Source organism: Apodemus sylvaticus, chromosome 22 (genome assembly GCF_947179515.1).
Source record: "Apodemus sylvaticus chromosome 22, mApoSyl1.1, whole genome shotgun sequence".
Taxonomy (NCBI): domain Eukaryota; kingdom Metazoa; phylum Chordata; class Mammalia; order Rodentia; family Muridae; genus Apodemus; species Apodemus sylvaticus.
This window is the reverse complement of record NC_067493.1, coordinates 28,686,663-28,704,380: the sequence shown is the minus strand read 5'-3', so window position 1 is coordinate 28,704,380 and position 17,718 is coordinate 28,686,663. Positions and strand designations below refer to the sequence as shown.

The 17,718-nt window shown below is 39.8% G+C and overlaps 1 pseudogene; it reads right to left on the bottom strand.

Moving 5' to 3' along the window:
* Window positions 1-7,170: 7,170 nt before the first annotated feature.
* LOC127672474 (olfactory receptor 7A17-like) lies at window positions 7,171-14,943 on the bottom strand (annotated as a pseudogene).
* Window positions 14,944-17,718: the final 2,775 nt, after the last annotated feature.

The window sequence follows — 17,718 nt, the reverse complement described above, 5'->3', positions numbered from 1 at the left end:
TTGGTTCAAGAGTGAGTTTGAGGTAAGCATGAGACAAATGTGAGGTAAGCATGAGACGAATGTGAGGTAAGTGTGAAACAAGCATGAGGCAAGTGTGAGACAAGTGTTCCAAGCATGCAGCCAGCTTATAGTGTCCATCTTTCTGTTTTCCTTTGTCTTTGAGTGAGCTTGTGGCAGGCATGCTGCAAGTGTACAACAGACATTTTGTTCTTTGTTGTCTTTGGTTGATTGTGCTTCGATAAACATGAAGTGGCCATTTTTCTGTCTTTTTTTTTTATTTGTCCCTTCATGTTCAATTTTGGTCTGGATTCATCCTGGTACCTGACATAGGGGCTGGTTTCTCAGGTGGTGGTACCAGGGACCAGCTCTCAAACACCTTTTCCTTCCTGGATATACCATCCAGGCATAAGGCCTTTGAGCCACACCTGAGGGACTCCCCTGCTTAGTACATACACCTTGACTTCCATTGCTTCTTCTGTCATTTTTGGCATAGCTGTTGTTTGTTTGTTTGTTTGTTTGTTTGTTTGTTTGTTTCATGCTCACAGTCATGGGTTCTGCCCCTCTAACATCAAGGAACCCTGGATTAGGGCTCTGAAAACCCTTTTGGTTACTAATTATTTCAAGGTTAAGACTCATGACTTGGAACAATTTTGGGAGGAGGCTGCTATATTGGCCCCCTGAGTATCCCCGGAGAACATTTGGGATGCTGACCTCTAGATGTGTGTTCACTTCCTTGCCCAGAAGTGTGAGGTACAGTCTGGGATTATCTCTCCATTGTTCTTTGTCCCCATCCTCCTTGTAGTCATTTCCAGTCTTAAGAATTCTTCCCCAGAGGAAGTGGTTTTACCCATAACAATCACTGCCAGTAACAGGCTAATATTTATCTCTCCATTGCTGACCCATCCCACTTTCTCTTGGTAATCAGGTTTATTTTGACAATGAGGATGAGAATGTCTCTGCTCCAGCACTCTGGCTGTCAGACTTTAAACTGTCCTCTAGTGCTGATCTCTAATGTCCCTCACTCATTCCCTTTCTGATCCTGCCCTATTGGAGGTATCCCTAGCTTACTCCTGGAGTGATTTATGAGGACTCTACAAGAAATGCAGGTACAGGGGTTGGAGCAGAGACTGAGGGAATAACCAAACAATCCCAGCTTGAGACCATCCCATGAACAAACACCAAACGCTATCACTATTAATGATACTGTGTTGTACTTGCAGACAGAAGCATGATGTTCTCTGAGAGACTCCACCCAGAAGCTGACTCAGACAAATATAGACACCCACAGCCAAACAGAAAATGGAATTGGTGACTCTTATGGAAGAAGAGGAGGCAGGCTTGTAGGCCCTAAAGAAGGTAGGAACTCACCAGGAAGAACAACAGATACAAGTTACCTTGAGTAATGGTGTTCTCAGAATCTGAAACACCAACAAAAGAACATACATGGTCTAGACCTAGGCCTCCCAGCTCATATGTAGCATATGTGAAGATTGGACTTCATGTGGGTTACTAACAACTGGAATAGGGCTATCCTAAATGCTGTTGCCTGGACCTGCTAAATGTTCTACTAGCTGGGCTACCTTGTCTGGCCTCAGTGGGAAAGGAAGCATTTAGCCTAACAAAGACTTGAAGTACCAGGATTATGGGATACCTATTGGTCCCCCACCCACTCAAGGGAAGAGAGAGTGAATGAAGAAAAGGTTTAGGGAGGGAGTGACTGAAAAAAGGCAGTGAGTGCGATGTAAAGTGAATAAGTAAAATAAATACAATTAAATAAAAAATCAATTCTGGAATCACAATGTTTCATTGTGATATAATCCTCCATTTGATATATGAATTTTTCATGTGAAATCACAAAGTCTCATGAGATCATAATACTCATTGTATTCATAATTCTCTATTGTGACATCACAATGTTCAACTCTAACATCACAGCACCACAATATGACACTATTAATGCATGCTATGATATCCCATGCTCAATGTAACATCATAATTCTTCATTATGACATCTCCACAGTGATCTATTGTGGTATCACACTTGTAGTACAATTACAACATTTTCATGTTACAATTCATCTTTGACAGTGCTCCATTCTAATTTCTCATTGAATGTGATACAATGATGCTGAATTTACCATTGCAATGATACATAATATTACAGGGTTATATCTTTATATCAGAAAATTATATTGACATCACACAGTATTCCACCATAATGAAATGCTGGCCTTTTCATTATGATACTGGATTTTGGTATCACAATCATCCATTGTACTATCATATGTGGAATTATGATATCATAAGACTCCATTGTGTCTACAGTGAACAGTGGTATCACAATAATGCATTTTATAGAGCAATAACAAATCTGCTACTATCTATTTGACTTAGAACAATGGGCTGGTAATCATATTCTTCCTATATGTAGAAAGATATTTTTCTTTATTGAATATCATCTTCATTTACATTGCCAATGGTAAAACCTTTCCTGATTTCCCCCCTCCCCTAAGACATCAACCCCTCCCCCTCCTCCCTCAACCTACCTCCACTTATATGCCCCTCCACCCAATGCACTCCCCCTTTCCCCCCTCAGTTTCCTTTTGTTGGGGCCTCTGTTGAGCCTTTACCTGACCAAGGACCATTCCTCCCACTGATGCCCAACAAGGCCTTCCTCTGCCACATTTTTGACTGGAACCATGTGTGCCCCTTCTTTGATGGTTCAGTCCTTGGGAGTCTTAGGGAGTCTGTGTAGCCAAAATCGTTGTTCTTCCCATGGAGATGTAAATCCCTTCAGCTCCTCTGGGTCATCCTCCAGCTCCTCCACCCCAGCCCAATAGTTGGTTGCTAGCATCTGCCTCTGTATTTGTAAGGCTCTGGCAAGGCCCCTCTGGAGACAACCATGGAATGCTCCTTTTGGTATACACATCTTGTCATCCATAGTAGTGTCGGGATTTGTTGACTGTTTATAGGATGAATCCCCAGGTAGGGCAGTCTCTGGGTGGCCTTTACTTCAGTCTCTACTCCACATATTATCTCCCTTATTGCTCTTGTGAGTATTTTGTTCCCTTTCTCAGAGGAACCAAAGCACCCTCACTTAAGTCCTCCTTCTTCTTGAGCTTCCTGTGATGGGTGAATTGTAACTTGCTTATTTTGAGCTTTTGGGCTAACATCCGCTTATTAGTAAGTGCATACCATATGTGTTTTTTTGTGATTGGATTGCCTCACTCAGGATGACGCTTTCTAGTTCCATCCATTTGCCTAAGAATTTCATGAATTCATTGTTTTTAATAGCTGAATAGTACTCCATTGTGTATATATACCACAGCTTCTGTATCCATTCCCCTGTTGAGGGACATCTGGGTTCTTTCTAGCTTCTGGCTATTATGAGTAAGGCAGCTATGAACATAGTGGAGCATGTGTCCTTATTGCATGTAGGAGCCCTTTCTGGGTATATGCCCAGGAGTGGTATAGATGGGTCCACAGGTAGTACTATGTCTAATCTTCTGAGGAATTGCCAAACTGATTTCCAGAGTGGTTTTACCAGCTTGCAATTCCACCAACAATGGAAAAGTGTTCCTTTCCCCCCACATCCTCTCCAGCATCTGCTGTCCCCTGAGTTTTTCATCTTAGCTATTCTGACCAGTGCAAGAAACTATTAATCCCAATTGTGTTCACTTGATAGAAAATCACTGCACATGTGAGTGACATGAGAGTTGTAGAATTTAGTAATTATATAAAAATAATGAAGAACATCAAAACATAAATGAAGCTGTAATTAAAAGTTAGTCAAATAAAAAGCTAAGTGGTAAGCCTCATCAACAGATTGTACCATGTGAAAAACAGAATATCTGAACTTGAAGATAAAATAGAAGAATTAGATAACATACGTAAAGAAAATTTGAAAATTAACATATGAACAGAATACACAGCATCTTTGAGACACCATTAAAAGGCCAAATCAATAACTAATGAGTCTAGGAACAAGAATAATTTCAGATCAAATTCTGGGAAAATAGTTTCCTTTCTTTTTACATTTAAGTCATTTTCCTCCTTTTATTTTCTCTTTCTAGCCCTTCCCATGTCCCTTTTCTCCAACTCCTTAATTGAAATCTCTCAAATAGATAACCTCTTATTCTTTGATTACTATTGATACATACACACATGCACACGTGTACATATATAGAGCTAGACACATTTGTACTCATTATCTTTCTTTTACCTCCAAAATTCCAGAATTCCAGTAGTGTTCTACTATGACAACTTTTTAATTAGAACTTACTTACATAGCCAAGTCTGTGCCACCAAGCTTTCATTTTGAACCTCAGACCTGCCTCATGGAACATGGAGGTCTTTAATCCCAATTTTGAAAGTAAGGAAATAGTATCCAAGAGATAGGGAACAGCATTTCAAAAAGATCATCCTGCTGGTAAATAATAGAAATGGAATTAAGGTCCATATAATTTATTTTAGTTTTGAGGCAGGGTCTCAGGCTGTAGTTCTACATGACCTTGAATCTGTGGCTCTTCTGCCTCAGTCACTCAAGTGTGAAGATCACAGCCATGAGTTAACCATGGTTGATTCAATCTAAATGGTTTGTTAATATCCCATTTATAGTTGAGAATTCTTATGCACTGTCATATGTGTTCTCACAACATGCCATCCCCTAACAAAATACTTCCATGACCTTCTATCCTATGTTGAACCTTCTGAGATCTTGTTATTCCATGATTACAGATGTTAACTTCCATAAAAGCGTAATTTGTCCCTCTGTCTTATCAAGTCAGTAGAGGGTGGAGCACACTATTAGTGTCATACATTGCCTAATGATGTGACAATGATCTCACTCAGCTCCTGTGTATGGATACAGTACAAGGAGAAAGGGGGAGATTAGATTTTGCCTGAGTCCCAGATGAGTTGATTCTGCTCACTGCCAGGACTCATGAAGCTGCTAAGAACCCAGACTAGAGTAACAATAAGTTACAAGAATTAATCCATGGAGCTAGCCTGCACTTAACATTAGAGGCTGGGAAGCCTTGGTGAACATAATGAGCATTAGGTCAAATATAGACTTCAAGTCAGGAGTCTAGATGGAATTCTCCCTGACAGTATATCAATGCTTCCTGATCTAGACTCTACATCTCTAATTCCTGTCTATAGACTATACTCACTCTTTCTAGATCTTGCTTGTTGGCTGGTCTAAATACATCCCTTTTTCTTTCAATATTAGACTGTCTCCATGTGTTCAAACATCCTTGTTCCTCAGCATAGAAGAATCAATCTGTGTTTGTATGATCTTGGTCATATCTCTGAACATGCTAATGAACACATGACTTCACTTCACTTACCCATCAGTTTCCCCATTAAATCCATTTTTGTCAAGAGAGATAGTATTGAGAATTAGAATTGATCTGAAGCCTCGGGGTATCTACCCAGGACAGCTGGTTGAAACCTAGAGCCACAGAGATACGACTTACAATCTCCAAGTTATTCTCTGTTTTTTGAATGAAGGCAATGGTCCATAAGCCACTTTATGTTTTTATGAGAAAAATCATGCCCTTTCCAGAACAATGTTGCACAATTTAAGGGTCAGCAATCAGAGAGAGATAAATGTGCTCATTAGGCACCATTCTATTATTAGACCACATTCTGGGCACTCCAAACCCTGTGGGACATTGTTATGTGTGCAATGAAAATGTTTCCAGGAGAGTCTTTTCCCAGGTTATCGGAATATAAGGCACGGGAATCACTTTTTATTATTTCTTCTCCATCAACTTTTCTGTATTCATGACTTTTCTATTATCTTATAATAAATACTAGAGCCAATTAAAGTTTTTTACTCTCAACCTTAGGTCTCTTGAAACTTCAAATATTGCTAGTACATAGCTTTTTATTTCTAGAAAATGGCCACTGCACTAAACAGGAGAGGTGTTGTGTTCCTTTGAATATATAAAACCATGGCACTGTCTGTGCTCTCATGTGACCTTTCAAAATGTATCAGTGTGTTATACTTTGTTATTTTGCAAAACTCATAGTGTGTGTATAAGAATAAAAAGGTGACAGAAAAGAAATTTTTTGCTTGGATTTCCAATGGCAACATCAAGAAAAGTTGTGATATAGTGTCATATTATTACTTTTACCTATAGTAGAAAGTAAATGAAATCAACAAAGAAAAAAACCACACACCCACACATGCTTATTGTGGTAATATTTACAATCTCTATGATAAGAAAATTACTGATTAATTATTTATTATATGAATGGATAAGAAATAAGGTGACTATAACACTGATTTCTTTGTAATTTATATGTAAATATTACTACTGATAATTCTATCTGAATCAACACACATACAATTTTGCTTGTTAAAGTCTGGGGATTAGACAAATCTTAGATCATTTAGTAGACATTTTGATATGAAATTTAGACACTGAGTCAAAATATATACAGGATCATAGATATATGAAAAACTCTACTTAAAAAACATTATATATGCAAATAAATTATGTTAACATCACCAGGAAAGATGGTTAAGTTGATGAGACACCATGGAATGATAAGCCAAACACTGAAGCAATCTAGTCTCTAATATTCTTCCACCATAAAGTTATACATAGGATCATAAATGCAAAATGCAGTGTTTTCTCACAGCAGTCAAATTGATAACTATTTTTACTACAACTTAAAATTACTGAGCCTATGTAAAGCAAATATCTCAATTAGTAAAGGCAGTTGTTGAAAAAAAACCTGATGATTTGAAATATATAAAAATGAGAGATGATAATTGACTCCAGAAAGATTTGTTTGACATCCATACATAGCATGTGAGCCAGTATGTATGTACCGTACAGTAACACACCACAAGTATAAATAAAATTATTAAATTCTCACTCTGACACATGTCCCTAGGAATGAAATTATGTCTAAACATTTTTCTCTTTTATGAGTGGGGATTTGTGAGTGTTTCTTGAGCCAATATATTTAAATGTTAGGGAAAATGGAAAAGGAAAAGATGAAGAACGAATGTCAGAGTGCATGCAGAAGGTGAGAAACTGGATAATTCAATCGAAATGTATAAAGAAACTGAAATCAAAAAATGAAAAACCCTCAATAAAACAGAAGAAGTAGGTTTTATTTTCAAGGACCCAGCAGAGAGCAATGTGCTCATGTTTAGCATCTTAGTAAAGGATTTTTTTTCTTCCAGCCCCAAATTTTCCTCAGAGCCCTCTTTATATCTTTATATCTAAGGCTATAGTTGAAGAGGTTGAGCATGGGTGTGACCACACTGTATATATCAAAGGCTCTTGCACTTGACTGTGAGTTTTTTGTTAAAGTATATCTGAGGCAAACCCACTGTCCTGTTAAATAGAATGAAGAGACAATGAACAAGTGAGACACACAGGTAGAAAATGCATTGTACTTCCCCTGCAGTGATGAGATTGCATGTAGGGAGGAAAATATCTTGGAGTAAGAGTAAAGGATTCTAATCAGGGGACAAGTCCACAGAACAGCTGCTAGATAGATAGCCACATCATTGGGAAGGGTAGCAAAGTGTAGTTGCCAGCAACTACAGGTGAACTGAAGACCTGGAAGAGAATTCTGGGGATCAATGGGGAGGCGACAAAAGAGAAATGAGTCAGGACGACATTAGCCGATCAAGACCAAACTTTACTAATATTTAGTCAATATATAGCCTTTAAAATAAAACCCTGCCCCCAGACTTCAAGGAGAAATCTGAAAACTCCTTGGCTCCTCTTCTCGGAGGGTCGCCTGCTGGGATTAAAGGACTTCATGTCTTACAGGTCTGGGAATGTTTCCAAGTGAGACTGCCCTGAGGCTGCCTTGATTTCCAGGCGAAAGCAGCTGTATTTTTCTCAGAAGAACAAAGGCCAGGGATAACACAAGCAGAAGGGGTGGGGAGCTGGTGGTCAGGAATGTTGCAGGCTGATCGAATGGGCTGAAAAGCCCATCTCAATGCTGTGGGGGCAGGGACAATTTCTCCCTTAATCATTTATTTTTTAAAAAACTCAGTGCATAGATATATTCATCAAAAGACGATGGGCTTTAATGAGTGAGGGAAAGAAGTGGCCTCGACCCCCTTAAACATTAATTGACATCTTTTTCAGGGGAGGGGAAATAGACTGCCTTAATAATTTAAGGACAGTTTTCATTGTAAACCCCTATACAGTCAGGCGTGCTTCTCATGGAAACTCGGAAGCAGGACATTTCCTTTTCCCTTGCAGTGCTTTGCCTCGCACCTCAAACTGATGCCCATGCTTATTAACATAAAATTAACAAACATGCATAGATCCGGTTCTATGCAGCCCCCTCTAGAGGGATCCACTGGTAAAGTAAATGTCCTGTGAGTGTGGCCTGGTGGGCCTGCACAGCCTCCCGTCAGATCCTAGAAGCCATTGCTGCAGTAGCATACCTTCGAGTGCTGTATTTGACAGATACCTGCTTGAAACCCAAAAAGAGAATATAAGAAAAAACCTGCTTGGGCTGTATCTGGAAGGCCAAAGGCGTTCAATTTGATTGCAAATTTGTGACTCAGGCAAGAGGCCTAGCTTGCAAATTAACTGCAAGAGTACAAAGGAACCTTTCTTCCCAAGTAAGTGAGAAGCGGCTTAGAGAATACATTTGTGAATTAATTAGACTTACCAGCTGCTTTAGGGTGTGAATTTATCTGCAGTATCAATCTTTCTGGAAGCCATCGGGTTCCATCTTCTTTTTGAGAAAAGATACAAACCGACCCCCTGCCCCAGATTAAAACAGGATCTGGACTGTTCCATCTATTAGTTAAAGGGTCGTGCCATTTAACCATGGCATAAGAATTAGAAGTGGTAGGGTGCCAGTGCCTGTCCGCTGCAGATTGACTGTTAGCATCAGTCTGCAGGAAATTTAAAACGAATAAAACAAAAGCAAGGTGTGCTTTGGGTGACCTGGGGGAGGGTATAATTTCCCCTTCTTTGTTTTAAAAATCCAATTTTTAAGAGTGCGATGTGCATGCTCGACAATTCCTTGACCCATTGGATTATAAGGAATTCCACTTTTATGTTTAATACCAAATTCTTTACAAAACAAGATAAGGTTATTGCCAGAGTAGGCTGGTCCATTGTCTGTCTTAATGACCTTGGGTAATCCCATGGTATTACAGGCTTGCAAACAATGATCAATTACATTTTTAGAGGCTTCTCCCAAATGTAGAGAAGCAAAGAGAAATCCTGAACAAGTATCAATGCAAACGTATAAATTTTAATTTTCTAAATTCTACATAGTGAGTTACATCCTTTTGCCAAATTTGATTAGGTAAAAAGCCTCGTGGATTAACCACTAAGTGAGGAACTGGCGATAATATAAGGCAATTAGGGCATTGTTTTACAATCATTCTTGCTTGCTCCTTTGTGATCTTATGACTGAGCCTTAATGTATGGCTAGAAAGATGAAATGTATGATCACCTCTAGCCATTTCCACAGGTTCTAAAACTAAAGCCTCTCCTGTTAGAGCTCTGTCAATGCACTGATTGCTTTCAGCTAAAGCTCCAGGAAGACTGGAGTGAGCTCTTATATGGCCAATGTAAAAGGGATTTTTTCCTAGCAAGAATGATACTTTGCAATTGTAAAAACAAGGATGCTGCTAGCGTATTAAAATTAAATGTGCCACAAGTCTCTAATTGTGGTACAGAAAATGCAATATAAGCATTGTCAGTAAAGAGATTAGAGGTACTATTTACAGATTGAAAGACAGATAATACCACTGTCAGTTCTGATAACTGAGCTGAAAGCCCAGGGGTCTCTATAACCACCTGTTTATTATTAATAAGATCTCCAGCTCTTCCTTTGGAAGAGCCGTCTGTGAAAATTAAGAGAGTGTTATGCAATGGCTGTAAAGATGCCATTTTAGGAAATACAACCTCATGCATATTTTTAAAAACTTTATCAACTTATCTTGAGGATGATGGTTATCTATAGTCCCTTCAAAGCCCATATGAGCAAGCAACCAGTCTGTGCTATGTTGTTTTAACCAAGCATCTTGATCTACGTTATAAGGCTGAATAATAATATCTGGTTCTTTGCCAAAATAAGTTAGTGCCTGCTTTCTTCCAAGCACAATTACTTGGGCTACTGCCTCATAATTTGGCAAGATATTACACCTTGAAGACACCCTCAAATGAATCCATATAAGAGGAGCCTTTTGCCATAATAAACCTGTAGGCAAATGAGTCATATTAAAAATTAGCAGATGTAAAGGTAAAGAATAATCTATATAGGTAACAAATTGGTTTTTAATAGCTTTCTCCACTTGCTGTAAAGCCAAAAGTCCTTCTGGAGTTAATAATCTAGGGGATATAGGGTCAGCATTCCCCTTTAAAATATCAAATAAAGATCATAATTCTCCTGTAGTAAGCTTTAAATATGGGCGAAACCAGTTAATATCACGCAATAAAATTTGAAAATCATTTAAAGTTTTTAAATTTTCCCTGCGAATAATTATCTTTTTGGGGAAAAACAGCTTGATCTGTAAGTTTGAAACCAAGATAATTATATGGATCCTGTGTTTGTACTTTGTCTGGAGCTATTTGCAATCCTTTAATGGCTAAAGCTTGCTGCAAACCTTTAAAACATAAAAGCAACGTCTGAGGATTTTTTTCCCCACAATCAAAATATCATCTGTGTAATGGACAAGGTAAATATCCAGCCACTGTTGTCTTATAGGCTGAATGGCCTGTGCCACAAACTTCTGACATAAGACAGGATTGTTAGCCATGCCCTGAGGAAGAACTATCCATTGGTATCTTTTCATAGGTTCCATGAAGTTAATAGAAGGAACACTAAAAGCAAATCTTTTGCAATCCTCAGGATGTAATAGAATAGTATCGAAGCAATCCTTTAAATCTATAACTATTTTATAATATCCTCTAGGAATAGCCACGGGAGATGGAAGACCAGTTTGTAAGGCTCCCATGGGTAGCATAGTTTTATTAACTGTTTTTAGATCTTGTAACAATTTTCATTTACCAGATTTTTTCTTGATAACAAATATTGGGGTATTCCAGGGAGATTGAGATTCTCTTAAGTGTCCTGCCTCTAGTTGCTCCTGCACTAGCGAAGAGGCGGATTCTGTTTTTTCTTTAGATAAAGACCACTGATCAACCCACATAGGGTTATCATTAAGCCATTGAATTTTATCGGCGTGGAATGCAGGCAAGACAGTGGTCATTACTGAAAATGCCCCATACCTCTAGTGTTAGAGTTAGGCAAGGAGCTTTCAAACCTTTTAATGCCTTGCCCTTCTTTCCCAAGCCCCTAACCAGGCAAAGATCCTTGCTCTAACATTTGCCTAGTGACAATTTCGTTAGGACTACAGACAATCAGATTCATTTTTGGTAAAAGGTCTCTCCCCTAAAGGGTAGTAGGCAAGTTTTGCATAACATAAGGCTGGATTTGTCTTGAATTTTCCTCTTTATCCTTCTGAGTTTGAAGTCTCATGCTCTATTTTGGATTATTAGCATATCCAATACCTTGGAGATGGGTGTTTCTGTCAAAGGCCAGCTGGATGGCCAGTCTTGTCCAATTATTACAGTGATGTAATAGTTGTTACATCAGCTCCTATATCTATTAATCCTTTAAAACCCTTTCCTTCAATTGTTAATTTAAGGTTAGGTATTTTATTAGTAATAGATTGAACCAAATATACTCCAGAGTAGCCAAAGCCCTCCTGTCCTCTCTTATCCTTAATGAATTTGGAAGGCAGTAGAAGTAAAGGAACCAAAACAAATTGAGCAATTCTTTGGTTAGCAGGTATGGTTATGACACCATGAGGGGAAGCAGCCATAATTTTTATTTCTCCCTCATAGTCACTGTCTATGACACCTGGATAAATCTGTAGCCCCTTTACAGTAGAACTACTTCATCCTAGAAGCAATCCCCAAGTTCCTGAAAGTAAAGGTCCAAAGACTCCTGTAGGCAGAATCTGGACACCCATTTCTGGGGTTAATACGACATGGAAGCTGCTTCACATGTCTAGTCCTGTGCTTCCTGGTGTTGCTCTGATAAGCTCAAAGATGGATTTTCCTGGCTTGGCAGCAGCTTCGTGGCCCCATAATCTATCTGCCCTGGTTGAGTCAGGGCCTTAGGCCGGCCCCTCCCCCTGTTTCCCGACACAGGTCGGCCTTGAATATCAGTCTTAGATTTGCATTCTCTAGCCCAATGGTTTCCTTTCCTACACTTAGGACAGATTCCTGGGGTGCAAATTGATTGCCCACTTATAGCACCCCTGTTGTTAGGGCAACCACTTCTAAAATGACCCAGACTGCCACATTTAAAACGCTTTTTATTCCCCCGTCTCTGTGAAAGTATTCCCTGTATGGTAGTTCCCTGCAAAGCTGCGGCCATTGCTAGACGCCGAATATACAAGGGGCCAATTTCAGAACAGAGGCAAATATAACCAGCCAAGACTGTCTTCCCCCTGTGAGGTCTGATGGCCTCGCGGCAGGCTGTGCTAGCATTCTCATAAGCCAACTGAGCGAGCAATGGATTTTCTGCCTGAGAATTTCCAAAAATTCTGTTAGCTGTTTTCAATATTCTGTCCACAAAAATCCAGAAAAAGCTCATCAGGAGCCTGTCTGATGCCTGTTAAGCTTCCACTAAGATCTCCCTTCGATAAGGGAGATCATACACTGCGATAGGAAACCCAATCTGATTAGTATTCCCTTTATATACACCTTCTCCCAGTAACATATCAGCTTTCCAATCTGGATGGCCTGCCTGAGTATTTACGGTGGCAGTCTTTTTACTAGCTTCATACCACCAGAAATCCGAAGCAAAAAATCTCCTCCTGACAAAGTAGCCTTACACAGAGTTCTCCAATTCTGTGGAGTTAAATTCGACTCCATCACAGTATCCAATAAAGCTTGTGTAAAAGGAGCTGTAGGGCCGTATTGAGCCACAGCTGCCTTTAATTCTTTTATCATTTTGAATTCCAATGTCTGATATTGTCTAATCCTATTCTCCTAGTCTCCGATCTCAAGGACAGGAAAGACTAACAGTTCTGACGTATCCTGTCCTACTCCATGAGCCTGACTTAAAGCTCTTTCTAGTGGTGATTGGTGCTTCTCAAGATCATTGTTCTCTCTAGTATTTGATACCCTTTTTAGCTCCTGTAATTCATTAGTCAATTTCTGTAACTTAATCTCAAACTCCAATTTTTGTAACTGCATATCTCTCTGGATCTCATCTCCCATAACCAAAGTCATAGGAGGAGCAGAAGGCACCACAGGGGCCCATTCTTCCCCATGAAATTTAGCTGTTCTCTTTTTGGGATGAGTTTCCTTTTCTAAACTATCTCCACATTTTTGTAACTTAGAGTGAAGAGGGTCCTTTTTTGAGAAAGTCCTCTCTGGCAGGCTTTCTTCTTGAGATTCCTCAAGTTCTTCCTGCATGATATTTAATTCCTCCAGGGTTCCTTCATCTATAACATTCTTTATAAGTGTCCAGAGGCAGAGGGTAATACTATCTGCCTTGGCAGTCTTTAGCAAATTACCAATTCTTTCCCAGGCTCTCTCATTTAAGGTTCTTTTTGCTCCGAACCATGGGCAGCAAGAATCTATCTGATAAAAGAAATCTTTTAATCTTTGTTCGTCAAACCCAATCCCTTTTACCTGAAGCAGCTCCTGAAGGCTGCAGATGAATTTTTGCCTAGAACTTTCCTGCCCCATCTTCCACTATCTATACCAAGCAGATTCGGTGCTGGGCCAACATTGTTCTGCTTAGCCATATCCTTCCACACCCACAACAATAGTTTCAAAAGATAAAATCTTACACTAGCGCTAGCATTGAACTCCGATAGTTGTTTACTGTGCAGGATACCATCTTCTGCGAAGCTTCGCCAGATAGGGTCACCTCAGGAAATTCTCCTGTATCAGGTCCATCCCTGTTCAGGCGCCAATCTGTTGCTGCCAGCAACTACAGGTGAACTGGAGAGCTGGAAGAGAATTCTGGGGATAAACAGGGAGGTGACAAAAGAGAAATGACTCAGGATGACATTAGCCAATCGAGACCAAATCTTTACTAATATTTAGTCAATATATAGCCTTTAAAATAAAACCGTGCCCCCAGACTTCAAGGAGAGATCTGAGAATTCGTTGGCTCCACTTCTAAGCAGGTTGCCTTCTGGGCTTAAAGGACTTCATGTCTTACAGGTCTGGGAATGTTTCCAAGTGAGACTGCCCTGAGGCTGCCTTGATTTCCAGGTGAAAGCAGCTGTATTGTTCTCAGAAGAAGGAAGGCCAGAGATAACACAAGCAGAAGGGGCGGGGCCTGGCAGCCAGGAATGTCACGGGCTGATAGAAAGGGCTGAAAAGCCCAGCTCAATGCTGTGGGAAAAGAAACGGCAAAGCAAGTATTTTGCACTACTTGATTAAGTTGACAGAAGAAGTGTGGGATTTCTAATTATGTGCAGAAGGTCAGTCATAATATCATTAAGCTTTGTGTTATGGAGTGGAAGCTATTCATGATCCAAGATGCTAGGACCATCAGCAAACAGAGGTGGAGGCTCATGATGGTAGTATAATGCAGCGGCTGACAGATGCCAACTTACCTGTCATAGGCTATCAAAGTCAGCAGAAGTATTTCCATTCCCTGAAAAAACAGTAAAGAATGCATTTGGGAAAGGCAGTACTTATATGTGATGATGTCACTTATTGTGTTTATATTCACCAACGTCTTTGGGACAGTTGTACAAGTGAAGCAGGCATTCACGACAGATATGTTGGAGAGGAAGAAGTCCATTGGTGTATGCAGATGGGGGCTTGAAATTGTTGCCAGGACCATCAGCAGGTGTCCAAGTATGGTGCCCAGGTACACAGCCAGAAACAGCACAAATAAGACAGACTGGAGTGTTGGGTTTTTTGAAATTCCCAGAAGGGTGTTCTTGGACCCCATTTAGTTATTGTGACTAATAAAAAGAGACAAAATGAAAATATGTGACCCAATTGCACAACATTTGACAAACCCTGCTACATGTTTCCTGCATCCAAGACTTGAATTACAAGACTAAAAATATGAATTGAATCTGCAATACTCCATAACATTTCTGGGAATGATTTAAACACCTATTGCCACACTTAGAATTTTTTCCAAATCATTATAGGCTTTTAGTGCTAACACTCTCCTGCATTTCGGGAATATAAATTAGTTATGACAATGACATAGGCAATGCCAAGGCAATAAAAAGATCTGTGTAGAATGCAAAAGTTGACACCTGGAGGCCAGCTGGGAGCAAGCAGCATGCTCTGGTGAGTCTGGCCCTGCAGAGCAGAGGATCCAGCCCTGAGGCCTCTGGCAGGAGCCTTCAAGCCTCAGCTTATGGATCAGGAATAGCCAGGGCCACGGCACCCTGTCTCCAGGAAGTGATAGAGGCCAGCGGTACACCCGGAGGCCAGCTGGGAGCAAGCAGCATGCTCTGGTGAGTCTGGCCTTGCAGAGTGGGGGATCCAGCCCTGAGGCCTCTGGTGGGAGCCTTCAGGCCTCAGCTTCAGGATCAGGAACAGCCTAGGCTACTGAACCCAGTCTCGAGGCAGTTCAGGAGGTCAGCTGTGCACGCAGAGACCAGCTGCAAAGAGGAAGCTTGCACTGGTGAGTCTAGCATTGACAACAAGAAACCATGGATTCAACAGTTAAAGAAAATGCAAATGCAAAAAGCTTATAAACTAAAACATCCAGGAAATCCAGGACACAATGAGAAGACCAAACCTAAGGATTATAGGCATAGATGAGAGTGAAGATTTACAACTTAACGGGCCAGCAAATATCTTCAATAAAATTATGGAAGAAAACTTCCCTAACCTAAAGAGAGATGCCCATGAATATACAAGAAGCCTACAGAACTCCAGACTGGACCAGAACAGAAATACTTCCCGTCACATAAAAATCAAAACACAAAATGTACTAAACAAAGAAAGAATATTAAAGGCAGTAAGAGAAAAAGGCCAAGTAACATATAAAGGAAGACCTATCAGAATCACAGGAGACTTTTCACCTGAGACTATGAAGGCTAGAAGATCCTGGGCAGATCTCATGCAGACTCTAAGAGAATAAAAATGCCAGCCAAAACTACTATATCCAGCAAAATTCTCAATCACCATAGGTGAAGAAACTAAGATATTCCCTGACAAAAGCAAATTTACACAATATCTATCTACAAACCCAGCCCTACAAAGAATAATAGGAGGAAAACACCAATACAAGGAGGGAAACTTCACCCTGGAAAAGCAAGATAGTGACCTTTCATCAAACCCAAAAGAAGTTAACCAATCAAATTTAAAAAAATAATGTCAAAAATGACAGGCAGTAACAATCACTATTCCTTAATATCTCTTAACATCAATGGACTCAATGCCCCAATAAAAAGACATAGCCTAACCAACTGGATACATAAACAGGACCCTACATTTTGCTGCTTACAGGAAACACACCTCAGGGTCAAAGACAAACACTACCTTAGAGTAAAAGGCTGGAAGACAATTTTACAAGCAAATGGTCTCAGGAAACAAGCTGGAGTAGCCATTTTAATATCAGATAAAATTGACTTTCAACCCAAAGTCATCAAAAGAGACTCTGAGGGACACTTCTTCCTGGTCAAATGAAAAATACAACAAGAAGAACTCTCAATCCTGAACATCTATGCTCCAAATGCAAGGACACCCTCTTTCGTAAAAGAAACTTTATTAAAGCTCAAAGCACACATTGCACCTAACACAATAATTGTGGGTGACTTCAACACTACACTTTCCTCAATGGACCTATCAGGAAAACAGAAACTAAACAGGGACACAATGAAACTAATTGAAGCTTTGGACCAATTAGATTTAACAGATATATATAGAACATTCTATCCTAAAGCAAAAGAATATACCTTTTTCTCAGCACCTCAGGGTACCTTCTCCAAAATCGAACATATAATGGGTCACAAGACAGACCTCAACAAATATAAGAAGATCGACCTAATCCCATGCCTTCTATCAGATCACTATGGAGTAAAAGTGGTCTTCAATGGCAACAAAAACAACAGAAAACCCACATACACGTGGAAACTGAACAATATTCTACTCAATGATTCCTTGGTCAAGAAAGAAATAAAGAAATTAAAGTCTTTTAGAACACAATGAAAATGAAGACACAGCATACCCAAATCTATGGGACACAATGAAAGCAGTGCTAAGAGGAAAACTCATAGCCCTAAGTGCCTCCAAAAAGAAAATAGAGAGAGCATACACTACCAGCTTAATGATACACCTGAAAGCCCTGGAACAAAAAGAAGCTATTTCACCCAGGAGGAGTAGAAGGCAGGAAATCATCAAACTCAGGGCCGAAAACAAGTAGAAACAAAGAGAACCATACAAAGAATCAACAAAACCAGGAGCTGGTTCTTTGAGAAAATCAACAAGATAGATAAACCCTTAGCCATACTAACCAAAGAGCACAGAGACAGTATCCAGATTAACAAACTGAGAAATGAAAAGGGAGATATAACAATAGAAACTGAGGAAATTTAAAAAATCATTAGATCCTGCTACAAAAGCCTATACTCAACACAACTGGAGAATCTGGAGAAAATGGACAGTTTCCTAGACAGATATCCAACACCAAAGCTAAATCAGGATCAAATAGATCAACTAAACAGTCCCATAACACCTGAAGAAATAAAAAGGTCATAGA